Here is a 22,721-nt window from a genome sequence, read left to right on the forward strand (position 1 = left end):
TCATTGCGGGCGTCATTGATGCCATCAATGGCATCAATGACGCGCGCTACACTGGCGCTGTTTCGGAGCGATCGTCACCGCAGAAAGCCCAATACACGCTAGCGCTAAAAACGTGCGGCGCCAGGTGATGTCTGTGACGTACGAAATCGCTCCGGTGGGTTCAACCTCGTCCTCTCCTCTGGCATCTAGTGATGTCGTGCATGTCAGTAGGCTCAATGCCTACTACACTGTTTGCGAGTCCGGCCTTTAGTCGCTCCGGGACGGCGCTTTTGCCGCCGGGGGTAGTGCTACGGAACAGTATTTGCGATCACGAAGAGGCGAGCAGTGTGAAGACAACGATGACGATTAGAGGTTAGCGCGGGCTGTTGCCTCTTGGCCAAGTGCGGCGTATTTTCTTGTAAATATACTTGTATATAGCTTTTCGTCTGCGTCTTTCTACGTAGCAATATTGCATTGATATATACTACTGTAATTTATAATACATTTAGCCAAAATGAAATTTTGTTGCCCCCCAGTTGGCCTTTAAGGCTTTTGACAACTCAAGTGCGTGCTGCACCAGTATTCCTTTAATGAGGGTATTTGGCTGCTCTTTGCAGCAGGTCTGCATCCATTGCTGCTCGAAGACTTTACGGGCATCGCGTCGGCTTTGGTACTCCAATAAGCCCAAAATATTCGGCCTCGTTAGGCTGTTTTGTCACTATTGACGCCAGCATGGCAATTGCATTCTCATAGGGTTTTCTGCGGTTCCAGTACTTCCCCTGGGCTGAGAACTCTGTCTATGCTGGCTTTTCTTCACATACGCACCTGCTCTAGAGCTCGTGCTGGGCCCTTTGTTTAGTTCAAGGTCCACCTCAAGCTGTGGTGATAAGCTTGTCTTGTTTAACATTTTCCACGAGGAGGTTCTCCGCGATCGCTCCAGGAGTGGCCTCTTGGACATTTCTGGCGCTCTCCTCCGCAGGTAGCTGCTCAATGTTTCCGAGGTTCTGCAGACAAAAGAACTAGCAAGACGACACCACTCATCTCAGAATATACAAACTGTAAAATTGCTGGAGATTTGCTGTATGGAGGTAAAATATATGCATAAAGATATCCAAAAGGGAATGGGAGCGTCCATTAAAGCACACAAGGTTCTGAGAACACTAACACACAGTTGCGATAGCCAGATGAAGTGAAAAAATGTTAAAAAGAGTTATGTGTTAAGAAAAACCAAAACTAGTAAACTAAAGTATGTTAATCAGTCAGCAGTTGCAGCCACTGCATAGTTACTACCTTACCTAGGCAAAAAAGCGCATGCAGCAAGTTACAGCTGTAAGATAGAATGCAATTGACGAGCACGGAACAGGAAGGCACATTTCTATAGCAGTCTTGCATTATTATCTTCCTTTTAATGTGCAGCTAACGTACTATGTTACATTTTAGAGCGCAGCTCTTGGCGCCCGTTTTTGCGGCGTCCTCGCAACCGGCGAACGATCACATCAAAGCATGAAAGAGCGAACGCAGAGCGCGGATGAAAAAGTGCGATAGCGAGGAGAGCGCAGAGGAAAACGGGGGAGGAGGGTGCAACGGAACCATGAAGCGGGAAGCAGAAGTGGAGGCCATGGCGAAAGCATGAGAAGAATAGCGCAGTGCCGTGCACGACGGGCTTTGCGGCGACGATGGCTGCGAAATGGTGCCATAGTAGAAAGCGTCGTCTGTTCACCGATGACGCCACTGATACCATATATGGCAGCAAAGCACTGCATGAGTGGAGGTCTGTCTCCGGCTTCTGCTGCGAATCGCGCCCACGCGTCACCCACGTGCTGCCTCTCGCGATCTCCCGATCAGTGAGGCAGTCGCGCCACACTTCGCTACGTTGGCAACATACCGCAGGAGACCGATTGGCCGCGCCAGCCAATATATCGCGAAATGAAAGCCGGTATACAGCTGCGCTCAAATTTAGCATTAGGGAGTGTCGTAATCGCTTGTGAATTTTTTTTTTACCTTTCGGGAACACGGTCGGCTCACTTCCTGGGCATCAACTTCGGCAGCCGCTCCTGCGGTCTTTTCTACCCAGGTGGCTATCAACTTAATACACGTCGAACCATGTAAGCATGTATTCTGGTATCCGTTCATGCCAAACTATGGCCGAGGAAGGCCACAAGAACAATTTGCTCACGGTTGTAGCAGGAAAGGACGAATTGGGAGACCCAGTCACGGTGCGTGTATATTGGGAGTCCATGTCGCCTGGCGCTCTGCTGGAGCACGTGCTTATCTCGAAAGACTGCTCACCAATGCAACTAACTAGGTGGCAAGATCAGAGAAATGTAACACGGCAACCATGACCAAATGGGACAGCAGTGAAACAAGACTCAGCAATTAATCTCTCCAGCGTACCTCTCACATAAGGTTCAGATTATACATTATTCATTCGCTAAGGTACATATGGCAACAGTGAGCACCTGAAAGCACAGGTCTCCTACAGCTTATTCAGCCATCCAACGAAGGCATAGTACTTGCCTTCGTCACAAATGGCAGTCTGGTAACCAGCGACAACCAGCAGCGCAAACAGGTTAGACAGAGCGTCCCACCTGTTTTCGCCTACAAACACTGTTGAAGATGTGAAACTTGCATTGGGAAGCAATCGGGTGGCGCAGGCACCTGCTGCCGCAGCCAACACAGTGACATGGGCTACTCGGCATTGTAAAGTTCCTGGTTTGGAACCTGCACGTTCTTTTTTGTTCTGTTGGGTCCAGCTCATATAATGCTGATACTTGGTGCCCCAATTTGTCTCAATATGGACGTGGTTGATTTAATTCGTGGGCATCACGTTCGGCTGCGACGTCTGCGGGCCCTTCCATCCAGGTGGCTATCAACTTCATACACTTCGGGCCATGTAAGCACGTATGCTGGTATCCCTGCACGCCAAATCATGGCCGAAGAAGGCCACAAGCACAATTTGCCCACGGCTGCAGCAGGAAATGACGAACAGGGACCACCAGTTACGATGCGTGCAAAGTGGGAGTCTATGCCGATGTAAGTACTGCAGGAGCAGGAGCGTATCTCGAAATACTGCTTCCCAATGCAACTCAACAGGCCGCCACATCCGAGAAACGTAACACAGCGACAACGGCCCATTTGGACGGTAGCGAAACCATACTCTGCAATCAATCACTTAGAAGGCCGCCGGATCCGAGAAACATAACACGACAACCATAACCGAGTGTGACAGCATCGAAACGAGACTCAGCAATCATTCACTCCAGCGTACCTCTCAAATAAGGTGCCGACTACACACTATACTTTGGCTAAGATCTACATGCAAAATGTGCAAAACCCCAGGCAGAGCCTCATCTATTTTTCTGTGCCTGGGAAATGGAGCGGAGAACCAAGGGAACCGGCCGTCGGCTCTAGTACGGCTTTTCGCCGCCACGCGCCGCCGCCCGAGCAGGATCACCGTCGCTCACGGAAACGCAGGGCGCAACTGTATACGCATTTGTTAAATGGTTGAGCTTTCGACTGTATTCGCATTGTTTCAAGTACAAGCAAGACCTTTGTAAACACGAACCCTGAAGCACTTGTCGCTCTGGGCAACCAGCCTATTTTAGAGGCATGTGTCGTTCGCGGCTATTGCTGTTCGATGCGCTCGCGCGTCGTCTGCTGCGCCGATACGAGAGCGCGCGCCAGTTGAAATCCAATGCGTGGAAAAATGTTCTGTCGCCGTTATGTTCGCTTATATGAAAGTCGATATTTGAAAGCAGTGCTTGCCACCATATAATGGGAACGTTTGGGCGCTGAAAGAGCCCCTAACGACTACTCGTGTAGCAGGCTACACGCAAGCCAGGGGTTCACGCCCTAAATGGCACGTAATGTCGTGAGACTGCTCTACGGCAAAACGTGATGCCACGTTTCCTTCTGAAAGTTTTTGAGAATTACATTTGTTGCCACCGCAAGGAAGCCACAGGTGGCGTCAGAAAATGAGGAGCTGTGCCGTGTCATTTAGCAACTCAAAGCTGTTGAATCGTGGCGGTGCAAAAACAAACAAAAAGCGCGTTCTGCCACGCGATTCTGCAACACATGAAGCTCTGCAGAACCTGCATGCAGCCATTACTCCGCAAATAGGGAGGTTCATGTTTTCAATATCAATGAGTTGCGAGTCATGGCTCACATTGATTTTACCATTTCAATGGTGGAAATAAAAGCATTTATTGCGGAAGGCAACCACCACATGTCATTGAAGCGTATGGCACTCTCACAGTTTCGCGTGCTTTTGCGAAAGGGGCTTTCTTACAAAATGTTCAACTGCGTCATGCCTATCAGTAACATTGAAGGCGTAGTTGCAGAGGAGCGGCCTCAGGAAACGAACCAATATGAGGTTCATGAGCTTAAGTCTGTGCTCGTTGCTGTCAGTGCTCTTGCATTTTAGCAACTTTGAAGAACAAAGAGCTGGGACGGCGTACTCCACTAAGGTAGTGAGTGGCTTCTGCAAGGTCTGGTGCTCCTGCAGTGCACGGTCAGCAAAATCTCTTAAACAGTCCAGCACAAAGAGAAGTTGGTCCGACGGGTAGAGCAGCCCACCTCGATCTTGGCTCCGAGTGAGCTGAAAGGGCGGCTGGTTGCTCACCGGCTTCGTACACAAATTAACACCATTCTCGCAGTCAATATGCTCGCCTACAACCCTTGCAATGTAGCCCCCCACATAGGCGGTAGCCGAAATCCGTAGCGATGACAGCTGCTGTGGCAAAATTTTGGTATTAAGTCTCTGCAACGCCAATCTGGCTCTCCAGAGCTGGGGCACTGCTTGCACAGTCGACGGCAAGGGAGGCATTGAAGCTGAAGCAGAAGTTGGTTGTGCAGAGGAATGTGCATCACACAGTATGTGTCCCGACATTGCACCACATTCTTTGTGGGCAACATTGGAGGCTGCATTGGACACAGCAATCCCGGTCTTCAGTAGCTTTTCGAGACCTGACAGTGCAGCCCGAACGTCCAACATGTCGTTGCACCCGGATGACATTCGCAAACTTCCAAAGAGCGATTCAATTGGATCGCTCTTGAATTTTCGAGTGAGCACAAAAGAAAACTTCTCTTCTGTCAACAGATATCTGACGCACGCCACTGTCGACTAGGTAGTTAACAGAATTGCTTCATACGTTTCGGCTGTGAGGAATTCACGAGCATGTCCAGATCTTTTCTTTTATGTCTCCAAGTACATAGGAAAAGTGACCCCAAGCCTTTCAAGCCGCGGATCAGCACTGTCGTCAAATTGACGGCCATTCGGAAAATTGTGGCGTATGTGCTGCGTCGTGTTGCTGACATCATGAAGCACGAACCACCGATAAACGTTCTTCATGAACGAAAGTGTTGGGCCTGCGGCTGAAAATGACAGCGCACAAGTGTGTCCAGCCTGAAGCTTCAGATGTTCCAAGGCTGCGGTTACACTTGGAGGCATGAGCTGGACGGCTCTTGTCGCGTTCATCTTTTCTATGTGGCTCGGATAAACATGCTTCCTGCTTAAAAACCGAACAGGCTTTACAGACAAGCCTTTCTGCAGTTTCGTAGAGGTCTTTTATGTGTGAAGCAGAAATCTCACCTTTCGGGCCAAAGTCACGCGATAGAAACTGTGACCTCACGTTCTTCAGCACGTGACACGGATCAAAGCTAATCAAAAGAATCCTGCTGCGGTCACAGGGGTGTTCAATCCGGTAGGTAAGCAGGCAATTTCCAAGCAGTTTCATGCAATTCACGTTCACTTTATGATTGTCCGTGACAATGCGAACAATCCTAAACCCACAAGCTTCCACTTTTTGCACGACGAAAATCAGCAATTTGTGGAGTTGGGGGCCCGTTAGCCCTTTTGTAAAATAGTAGGCAACTGGAATTCGAAACAAGGTCACCGTTTTGCTCTTCCACCCCAATGTCTACTTGCCCAACAAAGCAGTCACGTTGCTTGTTGTATTGCAACTTCTGCTTTACCCTCATCTCGTCAACGATGAGCGAGCAGACCATTGATTGCGGTTTGTCAAAGTTTTCGGCTTCACATATCAGCCGAGCTTCCACCAGTTTGCTGAAGCCGGTCTCACCACTTGTAGTTCCAATATAGTTGGTTAGGGTCTTTCGGTCTAGAAGCTTCAAAAGCATCTCCCCTCGAATATGTTCATCGGCATTCGTTGATAAATGCCTCAGCACCACACAACGTCGAGTAGTTTCTTCAGACCAGGTAGGCTTTTTTTTGTATTTGGTAATTTGGTCCACGAGAAACAATGCTGAAGCCTCTTTCTCTGCTGCTCTTTCTCTAATGTAGGAAACGCCTGCAGTCAAAGAATCCTCCTGCAGTTTCTTGAGCTCATCTCTGTACTTGTCAATTGTCTGATGTAGTCTCAGTATCTGGCTCCTCAGACCTCTTTCTTTTCTCTTCCATTTGGCCTTTTCGGTAGTGAGCAAAGCAGAGGCCGAATTGCTGTCGACCTGGACACTTTTGTCGCATGAGGCAGCCTGGTCAGCCCTGTGCACGCATTCATTTTGGCACTGTACACCATGATGGTCTCTTGTTCTTCAGGTAGCGCTTGTAGTATCAATCGGCTCCGATTTCAGCTTCGGGACCTGATGTTGCCTGCGTTGCACATGACAACGGTCGCGAGGCAGCATGGCTACTGGTGCAATCATTCGTTGACTGTTCGTTCGCAGCACGGTCACGTTTAGTGATACTTGCCATGCTTCGTTTAATTGTTGCCTTCGGCTGCAAACGTGAAGGGTAGTCTGCAAAGACGGACGGAACTGCATCCTTCTTGAGCCGCCGTTTTTTCCCTTCTATAAGTCTTCTGTTGTGAAATGGCGGCTGCATACTCTAGTGTAGTTTGAAGCTGTATTAGGCGACCAATCACCCCGCCTAATTACTGCAAGCCACCTCTCTCGTATACCAGCGGCAGCTGGTATTTCGTGGAACGAGAGCCCGACAGTCTTTTTCTTTCCGTTCGATTTGCACAATGGTACGCAACAGTAAGACATACTGAGGCATACGGAACACGTGCTTGCGAAATCATGAAAGAAGAACAATACGAATTCAAAGTTTCGCATTGTTAGCGCGGCCGGACAGGCTGCATGTGCAACACGTGCGTGCAAAAGCCTGAGAGAAAAAAAAACGGATACTATGAAATACGAATGCAAGTTTCGCACTGTCAGCGCGGCTGGACAGACTGCATACGGAATATGTACCTGCAAAAGCCTGAGAAAAATCGGAATGCAATCAAACGCGGATGCAAACACGAATTCGTCAGCTTCGTACTGCGCGCGGCCCGTGAGCGCCAGCTTACTATCCTACTCACACAGCGCCGCCATGCGGCGGCGGTAACGCGGGCGCCCGACGGCCTGGGGAGAGCGTTCGCCCAGGCACTGAAAAAATTGAGGGGGCACTGCCGCAGGCTATCGAGCAAGAATAGCGATCCTGAGCGAGGCTAAGGATTAACTAAAGGAAACCGAAAACCTCCAGTCGTTGAAGCAAAGAAGGAAGGAACTATATGCTTGGTTTTACAAGAAAGCTTGACAACTACCTACTTCGGCTTTATAAGATTTTTTTAGGCAGATTTAAGCGCTGTTGCCAAGCTTAAACCGCGGCTTTTGAACCGCAACTGCAAAGCTGAAGGTGAACATGGAGCTGCAGGAATTGCTGCTTGCATTCTGCACTGAAGATATGGGGATCACCGGTCTCATCTGCCAGAATGGAGAACAGTGCACTAGTAAAACCTTTGTGGTGTGCAATAGCATCTATTGCCTGTGTAAATTTGTCTTCAAGCCTCACTACATGCTCATATGCTGCCTCAGTTGGCAGAATGAAATGGCCGAGAGCTTTGCCCTTTATTTCCGCAGCTTTAAACATAATAATTAACTGACTAGGTCTAGCGAGGTAGTGGCTACTTTCCTTAAGGAGTTTATTAGAAGAAAACAAGAAGCTTTAGTACACAGAGTTTCTTAAGGAGGTCATAACATGCGCTGCACTGCATTTTCTTTAGGAATGTGTATATGCAATGTCCACACAAGTAGTAAACTTTGACTCAAGCTCATCACTTGATTCTTGACTACTTTCAGAGGGCCCTTCTGTAAAAGCAGCCCCCGTGGAGTTAGTTGCCCCTTCAGTTGCTGTGTTAAGGTTAGTCAGTGGAAGTGCCTAATTATAAGTGGAGTTAAAAGAACACCCTTGTCCTTCGCGCAGTCGCTGTTGTCAGAAAGCTTCAAAAGGTTTTATACAACAGTGTGCCTGAGTCTGGCAGGACACTGGTAGACATTTAGTGTTTCATTGCAACTGTGCTGCTACCGCAAGAGTCCGAACATACTTTCAAGGGGATCATGGTTCAGCCACCGTATCAACAATTACAACTGAAATTTAAACGACTGCTGGAGGTCTTGTCGTAGCGTTAATGTAGTCTTAGGTTGGCGAGGACAATTTAACTTCCAGGGCCTAATCCAAATGACGGAAGAGTTTAAAAATTCAATGTGCTTTGTGGATGAGGTAATGACGTGTCTAATTTTCTATTCTTTTTTGCGCACTGTGCAGCTGTTCAGGCATCGAGCAGGTTGTTCAATCTTTCTACAAAGCTTCCTGTGTGTATGGCAGTAGGAGGCAAAACGTTAAAGCAATGAAAGCCTCAATTGCCAAATACACACTGTTAATATTCGCGACGCACATTTTACCGTCATGTTACCGAAAGGAGTTTCGTACAAATGCCAGTCAGACATTTTTGGTAGATATTCCAGTTTTAGGCGATGGGTTGACTCGTATACTTTAATTATGTGTTTCCATGTAACAACATCCTTACCCATGTGGGGTTCATATTTCCGCAAGTTCTTCCTAGTACATTTCAACATCTGCGGTGGATCAAACATAAAGCATATTTTCGCCCCAGCCATTTAAAAAGAAAAGATCCTGTAGGACTTATTCCAAGTGCTGTCCCAGCTGCACAATTGTTGCTTGCTTGATTGCAGATCAATGCACTTACATAGAGACTACAATTCTTCAGCTTCCTTACAAGTTCTCTCAATAAATTCAGAACGGGTCCAAAAGGAACTGTGCCTTCACCTGTAAAGAAATCTACACGCTGGAGCCAGCGCTTCTCTATGCCTGACACGAAAAACCGGAATGCTCTGTGTGCTACACGACAAACCCTTTCAGTGCCGCTAGCGACATAACCCCAACATCATTTTTAGAGTAATATTACAGGTTTCGTTTTACATAAATTTCGTCACAAATTAGGACACGCCCTGTCCATCATATCCATTTTTTTTCTTTTACAAAATGCAGCATTTCTGGCATAAATCTTGAGTGATATTGCCGATAACCAGCTTCTTAACGTTTGTACTGATGGAAGGCTCAGTGTTTTTGCCATGTACCTACCTGCCTGCTCTCGGGCTAGTAAAATAGTGGTTAAGGGAAAACTGACGGAACTCTTCTGGCGAGCTTCGTCCGCTTGTCCAGAGGTTGCAGGTGCATTTGTAGAATTTGTAGAAAGTATTTCTTCAGTTACCTGGATGACTCGGCCAATATCCGTGCTGGTAGAATTATGTCTTCATACAATCCACCCTAGACTTGATTGCAGCGACCTTCCATCACCTCGCCGTGGGGGTCATCGCCCCTTGCTCCGGAAACCCAGTTTACTTCATCCTGCCTCGTCGTGCGGGTCATTGCCCCCTCCTCTTTCTTTGAAGCGAGGTGGCTGCCCGACTGGGGTGCCACCACAGGCACTCGGCAAACCTGCTTTTACTTTTGAATAAAGCCAGTCGACTCTCTGTTCTCAGGCAGTTAAAACGTGAATTGCTTGTCTCTGCTAAACCGACCTCCCAACAAATGGTGACTCAGGACCTTTACGTTTTTTTCGAATACTAGCCATGGACGACGCTGCTCCTGCTTCCTCTGAGAGAGACAACGCCACAATTACTTCTCCTGTCATTACTACCGTATGGCATCAGTCGGTAAGGCACTTGATCTGAAAAAAGAAAAATTAGGGAGCCGTTCCACTTCATGAAGGTGCATGACCAGCGATGCTGTAGCAGATGACACAGGGTTAGACAAAGGTACACGCACTTATTTTCATAATTGGTAATGGTAGTGATGATAGTTTTGTGATTACTGTGATATACACTGATTCGTTTGGTTGCAAACTTAGAATCTTGGCCAAAGTGAAATCTATGCACGAATGTTATTGAGTAGCTGAGTGACTTCGATTGGTTAGGCTCTTAAAACCAAACTGTTCCAGCACAAACTGAGTAAACGATTTCTTTTCTGGTTTTGTAATGTCCACACTGACATCTCGAACGATGATCACAGGGGTTGTGTCATCACCGCGGAAGCATGCAAAGTGTGTGGTCAAGAACTTCTCGATCACTTGGGTGTTCCCGGAGATATATACATAGTGGATATCACGATTCCTTCTTTCGTATGTATGGCAGAAATATACCCCCCCCCCCCCCCCCCCCCCCAGTCGGTGGCGTTGTCCTCTTGCGAGTCAAGGGTATATGTCGTACATACATTTTGTCCTTTACGTATATGGTAACGCTTCCGGCTCGTAAGTTCATGTGCTGTTCACAAACGATTCCCGTATACCCATAGACTTGAAACAGTGTATTTTCATTGATTTATTTCATTTATTATTGTTATTATTATTATTATTATTATTATTATTATTATTATTATTATTATTATTATTATTATTATTATTATTATTATTATTATTATTATTATTATTGGCGGAGTGCTTGCAGCCTGCTTCACCTCCACCGCGGCACGGCCCAGAGACACGACAACTGTATTGGGGAGGGTAGAATTATACAGGGCTTCGCTGTAAAAACACGAAATCAACTGCATAATTAAAAGAACAGTAATAAGCGTAAGCTATATTGCAGCATAGGCGAAACCACCATAGGAAGATATGAAGCGCCAGGTACACTACAAGTCGATGAGATATTTAATTATATTGTGCTCACGAAGAACGTTACTCAATGCGAAATGGAAAGATATGTTAAGCTATGGGTGTTTGCCAACTGTGGCAAAAAATTTAGAGGATGCTTAAGCTTTACCTGTAGGACTGGAACGCGATAGCGTTATCGGGTCCCGTTCACGCCGACGCCTAATATTCTGCGAAACAAGGCGCGATAGAAAACAGTGGTGGAACGATCCCGGCGGCAGTGCAGGCACAGCAATGGTTCATACCCCCGTAAGATGGCGGCTACAAGTAGTGCCTCCTCAATGGTTCATACCCCCATAAGCAAAAAAAAGGGGGGTTGTGTTTAAGTTTCCGCATAACAGAATTATGTCTTCTCGTATAACCAAATTAGACACCGAAGCTATCATGTTTGTGGCTTCTGTGTAAGTCGGACTTTACGAATTTTCTGAGGCATCTTTGAGAAATTCAATTAGTTCTGTAACGCCTCTGCGCCACCTGGAGGGCCTGCGTGGTTGTGGTTGGTTTTTTTTTTTTTATCTGACGGCCAATGCCTCCGAAAGCGGATGCCGCCAGCGCATTTTCTACGACACGGAGCTTTTAACGCTGCCGCTTTAAGAAACTAGTAAGTGTTAGGTGCCAATATTATTTAATAACCTCAGTGTCAACTTTTATAACATAAGCTCAGAACGAAAATCTATGAAAGGTAAGAGGAACGTGTGTACACGTTTAGGCAACTATCAGTAAACTGTGCCTGCATTGAAATCGTTCGCTTCCTTCGTTTTGCAAAAAATGTTAATGTGTTAGTGAAGCATTTTAAGACGCAACACATTTATCGTGCCTTTTATTTGCCTCTTGTTTTTTTTTTGTAAATAATGACAACGCGTTATCGCGGCCTTACAATATGCTGCACATTTGCAAGTTTGTTTATTTGTTTTCCAAATTCAAATAATGTCAATGCATTATCGTGGCGGTATAAATCGAATGTATTTACAATGTACCGCTTTAGTTTGCTAGCAAGACAGTCCACTATTTTATGCTTTTTACGTTTGAAGGTGTCTCACCACAGCCTGGTCACCTAACAAGCACTGTGTGCTTAGAGTGACCACGGAACTCATCATGCGACAAAAAGCGAATACAGGTTATTGTTTTGCTTGCGTCGTAAAGAAATGAGTCACAGATCTAATTAGTTCCGATTTCTTGATTAGTTGGTTATACAATTTCATTTCTCGTGGAAATAATTTCCGCCTCTTCGAGTAATCCAATTGAAGCACTACAAATGTGCTGGTTGCGACAGGGTATATTTAAAAATTTGGTTTAGTCAAAAAGATAATTACACCCAATGACATTGCACGAGAAGAAAAAAGTCAAATTAAGTGCCTTCCTTTTCCTGGCTTCATCTGTAGCATTACCACTTCAAAGTTTCCAGAAAGTAAGCTATCAGTAAGAATAAAATGGCGATAATGTTCATGACCAAGCGCATTGTGACGAAAACTGGTGACGGCCATGAAAAGTTCTGGTCGTAAAATTGATGCAGATAATCCATGCCCCTTGCACTCCCAGCAGAGGGCACAAACTGAACAGTCGAAGTATCGATAAAAAATACTACTCATGCTTTCAGATTTTCACACTAACACTTTGCTTCCTTTTTGCACAACAGCCGACAAGCACCTTTTTGTATCCAACAATCCTTCAAAAGCTGGTTCAATCCCCACTTACGGACCAGGTGGATACGAGCAGTCTCACAAAAGTGATTTTTGGTGGCAGTACACTGACCTCATCCGTTATGCGAAGTGTCGTTAAGAAGTTTCGCCTGCCGGGGATCATACAAGGTTTGTTCCTCTGTATTTGGAATATCTACATATAGTAAACCTTACTATACAAAGAAAATAGGGAAAAGAAAAATAGCTGTGGCATTGCAAAGAGGTGGCATTCTTCCAAATGTAAAACTGACGGCGCCAGGATATGCGTAGAATGCATGGCTCGGTCGCAGTTCACAGACGAACTGTTTCTCTTCTGGAACACATTTCGTCCTTCTCTGTGCTTTTCTTGAATTTTCACTGCACTTGTGGGGTCTACCGCCCCCTACATTGCGGTGATGGATGTACAACACCCCGAGGACCCTCCCGGTTCCCGTTCACCTACGGACATCGTTCGAGGAAGCGAGGAAATACATCGAGCAAAAGCGAGGACACAGAGCTGTACTCCGCATCAAGTGACGAGTCTTCAGAGGACAGCTTTTGATTTTTCCAGTGCCGCAAGGCCAAATGAAGAATTATCAACGCATCTTCGGCGTCAAGTTCGACCACCGTGAAAACTGCGCCTCAACGATGGCCTCATTCCATCACGTTTGTGCCACAGAACGCTACTGACAACCTACGTGTCCTCAATAAGCAAGCACTCTCTGTGTATCTAGAAAACACCGTGCCGAACGAGATCAAGGATGTCATGATAAACATTAGAAGAAACATCCTGATGATCCATGTGGTGAACTCGAGCGCGCTGATCACTACAACATGTAACGCAGCTGGTTAACATCAAGGTCCGATCTATAGTGCCAGCGAGTGGTGCCACAATACCAGGAGTCATCTATGACATTGACAATGAAATACATAACGCAGACCAACCAGTTCTCATAAAATCAGCAAGTGAACACAACGTCATTGTGCATGTTAATCGCCTCGGTAACACACGTTGTGTGAGGATAACGTTCAAAGGTTCCATCCTACGTGAAGGTTGGCCACTTTCGCCACCAGGTTCGATCATTTATTCTAATACCAATGCAATGAAGATTGGCCATGTGAAGGGTGTTTGAAAAGGTTCCGCAGTGTGCCGTCGATGCGCCGAAGCCCACTCAGAAGACAACTGCAGCGCAACCACGTTGAACTGTCATAACTGTCAAGGTGATCCCAGCGCCTCTTCGAAAGACTGTACCCGAATCAAGACAGAGATCTCCATTCTCAAACAAAGAGAAAACTCTACCAACAAAGACGCCGCTGAGAAAGTCCAGCGAAGACGACGTCACCATCGAAGGTCCTCACGACGGAAAATATCTACTTTTAAAAAAAGTCGGCTCGTCAAGCAGCACCTTCAGCTGAAGTTTCTGGCACTCAAAACATCGATGTTGGAGAGGAGAAAACTGCCAAATCTCTCTCTACAAAGGAATGGACGCCACTTACGCGTACACGGCCGGCAGAAGATCCGCAGTAGAAGCCGCCCCCAGTACAGCAAGGTGCTGCATCCGAGGAGTCGCAGAAAACACATGAGCAAGTGGTAGTACTTCTTAGGTCGTTAATGAATGCCATTCGCGTGTTGCTAAACAACATGCACATGCCGTCTGCCAGAAGTACGCTTCGAGTACTGGACGCTCTGAGTCCGGTGCTGCAACCCTTGAGTAGATCATGGCTCCCCAGCCACTGTATTTCAGGGATGAGGTCCGAAAAGCAGCTATTTTTCAGTGGAATGCCCGCGGACCAGAGCGCGCATTTAGAATTTCCGTCGGTTCATGTATGCCAGTTTGTTTCCCATTATGGTCATTAGCAAGCCGAACTTATCGAACACGATCAGGCTTTCTGGATACGAATCGTTTATGTCGTCAAAGTTTGCTGAAAACAGTAAGGTTTTGGTGTTTATTCGCCATGACCTAACTTACATTCATCAGCCTGTGTCACCTAATGGCGATAATCAATATATATGCCTAACAGTTAAGAGAAATAATTTTACGTTTACTGTTGTGGGCGCCTACCTATCTGCGTGAAGTCGATTTGGTCATAAAAGACTGCGAGACATCTTTTCCTCACTCCCGATCCGTGGGTCATTATTGGAGACTTCAACGCCAATGATACACTCTGGGGAAGTTTGAAGATGACCGCTTAGAGGCAGATGCATAGTATATTTCGCCTCTAGTAATGAACTTTGGCTGTTGAATGATGGAAGTCCTACGTTTCTACGTAGCTCCACATACAGCAGCTGTCTTGACTTGGCTTGTGTCTCACGAAGTCTTGTCAGACATGGAAGGTGGTTTGCGGACATAGAGAAGCACAGAAGCGACAATATTCCACGTACGTGAAGATCAGGGGATTGTCTCCTTCCAAAATACGAGATACGATCCAAAGAGCGGACTGGAATACATTTCAGTCTGTCATGGAAGAACACTGCGAAGCCAATCCACCTTTCGACTTGGAAGAGGCAATCAAGAGTGTGGTGCAAGACACTATGCGTACTGTAACATGCTCTTCAAAACTGACGGAATTTGATGTGGAGCTAGAACGTCTTCGAGCAATCCTACGACATGCTGATCGAAGGTAACGACACACGAAGGCAATGGACGATTTACGGACCCCCAGACGCACGCGAAAGAAGATGCAGCGCCGGTTAGACAAGCTCGAATCGCAACGCTGGACTGCCACCTGAGTTGCTAGATCCACGCAAGCCTTTATCGCAACTATGCAGAGCGGTGCGAGGTCTCCGGACGTCCCACGTACAGCGGTTCCCATTCAAGGCTCTAGCCCACTCTTAAAAGAGGCCGGAGATTGACGTGGCAGAGGAGCTCTACGCCAAATTATTTATCCAACTCACAGCTTCCAATATTCCACCGCCTTCGAGTAGTTGTCCGCCACGACGTGATCACCGCATGGACCTACCATTCTCAATCCACGAACTTAAGGCAATATTAGCTTTGTTTGGCTGTAAATCAGCGCCAGCACCTGAAGGAATTTCCTACCAAGCTCTGTGTCACCTGGATGAGCGAGCAAGTGTTCTTCCCCTTGAGCTGTTCAATTAATCTTGGAAAAGTGGCACGCTACCCATAAGCTTGAAGACGAGTCGCCTTGTTCCACTGCTGGAGCCTGGCAAGTCGCTGTTGCAACTGTCATCATATCACCCGATTGCTTTGGCAAGTTGTGTGGGCAATGTAATGGAGAGGATCATCCTAGGACGCCTGGAATGGTACTTGGAGTACCACAACACCTACCCGCATTCCATGGTGTGCTTTCGACGTGGTCGATCACCAATCGATAACATCGTCGACGTGGTCACCTACGATCAGCATGAGAAATACCGTAAGCGTCTATGCGCTTCTTTTCTCCTCGGCGTCAAATGGGCGTATGAAAACGTTACCCATGAAGTTATCCTCTCTGTTATCGTAGAGGTAGAAGTGGGTGGTCGGATGTTTGAATGGATACGCAGCTATCTCTCCATAGGATCTCCATACGATACTGCACTCCCATAATTTGCCGCTTAGTGACCCAATGGTTGCTGCAGCTAGACGATACTGCGCTCGCATACTTTTCCGCTTAGTGACCCAATGGTTGCTGTAGGTAGACGAAACTGCGCTCGCATTCTTTGCCGCTTAGTGACCCAATGGTTGCTGTAGCTAGACGATACGTATTGAACAGCTCAGAAGTTGCTTGCAGTTGCCACAATTAGAGAAAATATGCGTTTAAATATCCTAACTTTTGAATGAGTTTTACTTTTCGTACGGAAGAGTAGCTTTCATAAAATGCGCAGTAATGTTAGGCTTTTTTGGGTTTATCTTCTGAATTCGTTTAGTAGATCAAGTACACGAAAATTCACTCAAAAGAAATGCCTCACACGGGTGTCGAAGGATGGTCCATAATTGCGCAATCACACCAGCGATGCGGTGAATAAACATCCTCTCGCAAGTTTTAAGGACTAATTTATAATAATTAAAATATGCCTTATCCGAAACATTGCGCTTAACGGAAAACCGCAGCTAAAAGTACCACGCAGCCCTTCATTGCAGGTGTACCTGAAGCTTTCCCGTGCGTAGAGCTCGCAGAACCTAGGAGCCTTTATAACCACGTCCTCCATTCTGAAGCAGCTTCCTTGCATGGCCGCTGCAAAAACTAGCGGCGCCTTGTTTGTTCTTTGTTCTGCAAAATCATAACGAGGATGTGTACTTAGTAAGCTACAGCTCTAAAAAAAATTAGATTATGAGGTTTTACGTGCCAAAACCACTTTCTGATTATGAGGCACGCCGTAGTGTGGGACTCCGGAAATTTTGACCACCTGGGGTTCTTTAACGTGCACCTAAATCTAGTACACGGGTGTTTTCGCATTTCGCCCCCATCGAAATGCGGAAGCTACAGCTCTAGACCGTTGTTGTCCAATACTTAGGAATATATAATGTGCACTCAGAACCTCAGCTGGTATTCGAACTGTTATCAGAGAAAAAAAAACGTATGCTGAAGACCTATTGAGAATAGCCGTCGCTCTTCAACGATGAAAAAAAGACTGTTAGCAATTAAAGTCAGCCTAGCCTTGCATGCAGCTGTGGACTAATAGGCCTAGAGATAAATAAGAAAATAAGGTGTCTGAAATGAAGAAAAGGCGGCGGAACCCATCTTATGATGACTGTCGACGGCAGTGTATTTAGCATTTATCAATATGGCGACAACGGATTGCCACCGTCAAAGCGAGTTATGTATGATGCGTGTACTGCAGCAGGATTCCTCTTTAGCGCTTCGCTAAAACACTCGGCGCCATCTAGCGCCACCACCGCGGAGCCTGCGCGTTGCATCCGAAATGCATGGAGCGGCGGTCTGTGCGAGCGCTGCGAAAGGCGTCATGAGGTAACTGAGCTTCTCTCTCACTTTGCCTAATAAAGATTTGCGTAATAAAGGTTTGTGGCGGAACCCATCTCACGATGACGGTTGACGGTAATCCGATTAGCATCCAAGCAATGTAGCGACACACGATATTGATGAAGTCACGTTTATTTATTAGCTGCAATGGTCATTCCGAGAGTTTCCCTGCTTCGGCTATATACAATAGTCAGTGTCTCCAGTGACAGGCCACATTTATGCGGCACTCGCTTGCCAAAGTCGCCAATGAGCCCGACGGCGGGAATATGAATATTTGACGACAACGCAGCTCGACGAAGGAAATACGAAGGCGGAGTGACATAGATGGAATGGCAAAGGCGGCATGACGACGACAGCGTGACAGCAACGAGATGACAATTCATATATACTGCCGATAATGTAATGAGGGCAGCGTGATGACGCCGATATGAAGACAATGGAATGAATATGAGTGTAGAACGACAACAGCATGACGACAACCTGATGACACAGGTGGATAGATGACGGCGAACGGACAATGATGGCATAAAAATGGCGGCATAATCCCGATTAAATGACGACAGCACGATTACGAGAGAATTAACAAGACACAATGCCCTCAATTTAACGACGTAGGAAGTAGAATTGCGGCGACATGGAGATAATGGGTGGATGTTTCTGAACCGATGATGGTGTTCAACGAAGATGACACAAAGGTAAGGATATGACGACGACAGCATGAATAGTGTGGTATTAAGGAGTTGTAATGAAGACAATGGAATCGCCACGACGGCATCACGATGCAGGTATGACAACGAATGCATGAAGGATATGACGACAATGGCATGACGACTACACGTCGCCAATCAGGTTACAAACATGGATTAACCATGATGCAACAACTACGACGGCATCGCGACCATGACCACATACCTACTGGCTCAAGCTATTAGACAACACATGCAACTGGGTTAGCGTAGGAGGCGTAACGGCGATGGCACGACCACAGTCAAATAACGAAGTTTGATGATGGTGGACTAACCATGAGAACATACCGACCATGCCCGTGACGACAGTGATATGATGACCACTGTGTGACGAAGATGGTGCGGCGACGACCACATAACGTGAGTTGGATGACGCAGCTGGAATAACCGCGACGGCATCAGGACGACTGTATGAGAACGAATGCATGATGACGACGGCATGAAGAAAGTCGTATGACTAAGCTTGAGTGGCGGTGAAGAACGATCGCAAGGGCATCACGATAACGGTATGACAATGAATGCGTGACAACAATATGACGATGATGGCGCGGCGATGACGGCAAGACGAGAGTCAGATGACAAAGCTATAATTAAGACGATGTAATGACTCTGCGACGGCGTCACGACCACGACCAAATCCCTAGTGGTCCAAGCTATTAAACAACTTAGGGCACATGGTCAGAGTCATTGAGTTTCTCACTACATTACCTAGAGGGAAATCTGGCGCTGCTGCGCTGTGGTATGCATGGGAATGCCGGTATATTGTGGATTCGGATTGGCATCGTTCTCGTAGAGACAGGACACCTTGAAGACGCGCTTGGCAAGTACCGTTCCGTCTGTCACAATGATTCATTTTCTACTAGAACAGCACGTGAAAAGCTGTTTTAGCTTTATTATTACGCGAAAACATGTTTTGTTTAACTATGAGAACTTGTTATTGTGTGTACGACTACATGTTACGTAAAAAGTATCAGCGGGCCGCTAAAGTTGGAGGACAGACGACAAGGTTCGCGCTCGCTTTGAAACAGTTGGTCTTCTGTTCTTGATTTTCTTCGCTTGGTCATGCATCGTGGGTGAGTAAAGATGTAATATGCGTGAATGGAAACATTTTATGAAGATTTTACTTTGAGAACGCGTTATTTGCGTAGCCATATCCACGTTTTAGACGAAGCCTCTTACAACACCAGCCAACACGAGCCTCGCAGACACATATACCGTCATTCCCATGACGGCACGCTGCCCCCTTAAGAAACTCCCATAGACGGTGGCGCCAGATTACCCTCTAGGTGTTATAGCGAGAAACTCTATGGTCAGAGTAGCAAGCGTGACGACGACAGCATGACGAAGTCAGATCATGAAGCTGGAATGACGACGATGAATAACCACAATGGCATCAGCACCTTGACCACATTCCCAGTAGCCCTATCTTGAAGACAACGTGGGTCGCCGTGTTGGCGTAAGAGGATAGATAGATAGATAGATAGATAGATAGATAGATAGATAGATAGATAGATAGATAGATAGATAGATAGATAGATAGATAGATAGATAGATAGATAGATAGATAGATAGATAGATAGATAGATAGATAGATAGATAGATTCAAAATAGGTGAAGTAGGCAAAGAACGCTAATCGCACTAAAAATCATCGTGCCTGTCTTTGCAGTTTACGGTATGACGGAGCTCACCGGGGGCACCACGCTTTCGGCACCACAAGTTGATGACGTCAAAAGCGTGGGAAGGCCGCTACCGTTCAACGAGGTCAAAGTAAGCAAAATATTCCGATATAGGTAGCTACTTTTAGCGTCAGGTAAAGCGCAAAAACCTCAAAACATTGTGGCACCCAGGGATCCATTGTTGTATTTGCGCCTGTAGAGTGGCGTGTCTCAAGTGGGAATGCCCTTGCGCAGTGCGGACACAGAGATGGGCACGCCCGCAATAGGAGAGAGTACCTCATACGACTCGGCTGCGCATGTCCCCCCCCCCCCCGCGTGTACCTAGCGAGAAGTATCCTGTTACTGTGCGTCAACGTGGCGCAAGTTTTAATCAATGTCAGACGAGGGTGCCTTCTGGGGTTCGAATGGCCGTAGTGGTGCCAGTCTACAGGTCGCGAAATGTGAAACGAGAAGCGTACCACAACATTTGTTTGATCAGATTACTCAATGAGAATGTTTTACAATATCAGAAAACAATGTTAAATCAGAATACTGCGAAATAAAGCAGCAAGTCAGTTTGAGGTCATTTGAGCAGACAAAACAGCCAATGTTTATTCTTTTTTTTTTCAATTTTACAATATATTGGTTGGTTCTTTGTGACCTGTAATGGTCCATTGCTTCTGGCGCAAGAAATAGCAGGCCTGTGCAAGCCTTTGTACAACTAATATGTCGTGCAGAACGACGTTGCTCACTTGAGCATGCCGTTTTCGTGCAACATTTTAAATCCGTAAACCTTTCTTTGCCTACCCAACCAGAAAACCCGTCCGTCTCTTTCTCAGGAAGGATGAATCGCTATAAACAAATTAATCTGTGAAAAAAAGATTCGAACGCAAAAAAATAATGACCCACGATTACGATACTCCCTAATGCGAAATTTACGCGCAGCTCTATGCTTATTTTCATTTTGCAATATATTGAGGCAGCGCACGGATCACCGCAGCGACTGCAAGACCTGCGGTGTGGGGCGCTATACTACAAGCGACGCGTATATACACTGGTCAAACAGTTGCCGCTTCCCGGCAACTGAAGCTAATGCAACCGTAACGTTTACCGGGAAGCGCTTGCGGCGAACGCTATGTGATAATGCGAACTTTCTGGTTCTTTTTAGCTAGAAAGAGTTTTAGGCAGAGGTCGTGGATCATCATATTGTGACGATTGTGACGTCGGGGCGAACGCGTAAAATATGCTCTATCTCGACAGGGATAGCGCCGTCATCTAAGTGCGGCGAAGCAAAGCACTGCGTCATGGCACTAACGAGCGCCGACAGTGAGCGCTTCGGTTGTTTCAGCGCGGCGGAGGCTCCAACGCCGTGTATCCTGGTGTAGGCAGTGTAGGTCGCCTGCGGAGGTAACGACGCTGTTTCTGCACACGGTTTGTCTTTCGCGTCCGGTTAGCCTGTGGCGCCTTGTCGCACACAGAGTGAAGCTTCAACATGCATCAGCATGGGCGCTATAGCGTAAAGCTATTCCCAACTTTTCTATTCCAATTCTGCAATCATCCTTTTGCGATTAACAAAATAACTTTTGGACCACGTCCATTTCACCTGTTTGTCACGCGACGTCACGAAAACCGCGATAGCTCCCCATCATTAGATGGGGAGCTATCGCGGTTTTCGGCACGTGTACGACGTGTAGACACTGATTATGTGTGATCGGATCGAACAACAGAAAAATAGTTATTTCTCATTCGCCACCTTTTCGCCACTAGCCCTCGGCTATTTGTCAAAAGTTTTCGTTCTGCAGCCACTTCACTTGCCTGTTACACGACATCACAAAACCGCGAAAATTCACCGCGTCAAAGTGACGTGTACGCGTTAAAGATAAATTAATATGCCGAACAAAACTGCATTTTCTTCTGAATAGCCGCAGGCGGCCCGGTCCCGAAAGGAATAAACGATGGCTGCGGCCGAGCACTCAGGCATTGCCTACTCGCACCTGCCAGAGAAAATGGGTTTATTCACGTATAATAAACCTTCTTGCGTGGTGTGTAACGTGTTGGAGCACTTTCGGCACATTTACGACCTTGTCCTGCGAACTCTTCCTTGCTGAGGATCCATTTCAGCGGCATTTTTAACGTTCCTTTGCACGTCTCCGCGATTTTCGACAAGCCACCATAAGCTAAGTAAGGGAAGCGGATCAATGGCAGACAGCAGCAGCACCCTTTTCATTAGGTTATCTATTTTCAGTGCGCAGGCTCGGCCCCATCGAAACCCTGTCCACTTGAGCGTGCTCCTAGCCTCCTGACAGCCAATTAGAAAAGAAAAACCGCTCAGTGCCGGAAATGTGATTCGTTTTGAAAGCAAAGAAAACTGACCTCCTATAAACTGAAAGCGCGTTTGATTGGGCTGTTAAGGCAACGCTGCGTGTCACTGCCCGATGCTTGCGTCGGCGGTTACGCAAATTTGACGTCAGGAGATTGGAATAAAAACATATTGGAATCGTTTTACGTTATAGGGCCCCATGCTTACACGCCGCCTACTGCTTCACTTGCAGTTAATTTCATTTCCCTTTATTCTCTGGTAGCTTCAACACTAGTTAAGGAGGGAAGGTGTTTTAAGGTCCGAAGTCGGCGCCCCTCGATGGTTCGAATGCACGGTGGCAGCGCAAAGGAAGAGCCGTTGTCCGGTAAAGAGACGCTTTATACAAACGCCGAGGCGTCTGTCAGAGTCTAAGCCCGAAACTCCGCTCTCTCCCACGCAACCAAAGCATGACTTTTTAACCACTCAGCTGCACAAAAGAGTTACAGAC

The 22,721-nt window shown here is 46.7% G+C and overlaps 1 pseudogene; it reads right to left on the reverse strand.

The window, feature by feature from the left end:
- Window positions 1–4,228: 4,228 nt before the first annotated feature.
- LOC140219360 (uncharacterized) lies at window positions 4,229–16,760 on the reverse strand (annotated as a pseudogene).
- Window positions 16,761–22,721: the final 5,961 nt, after the last annotated feature.

This window comes from Dermacentor andersoni, chromosome 1 (assembly GCF_023375885.2).
Source record: "Dermacentor andersoni chromosome 1, qqDerAnde1_hic_scaffold, whole genome shotgun sequence".
Classification (NCBI taxonomy): Eukaryota; Metazoa; Arthropoda; class Arachnida; order Ixodida; family Ixodidae; genus Dermacentor; species Dermacentor andersoni.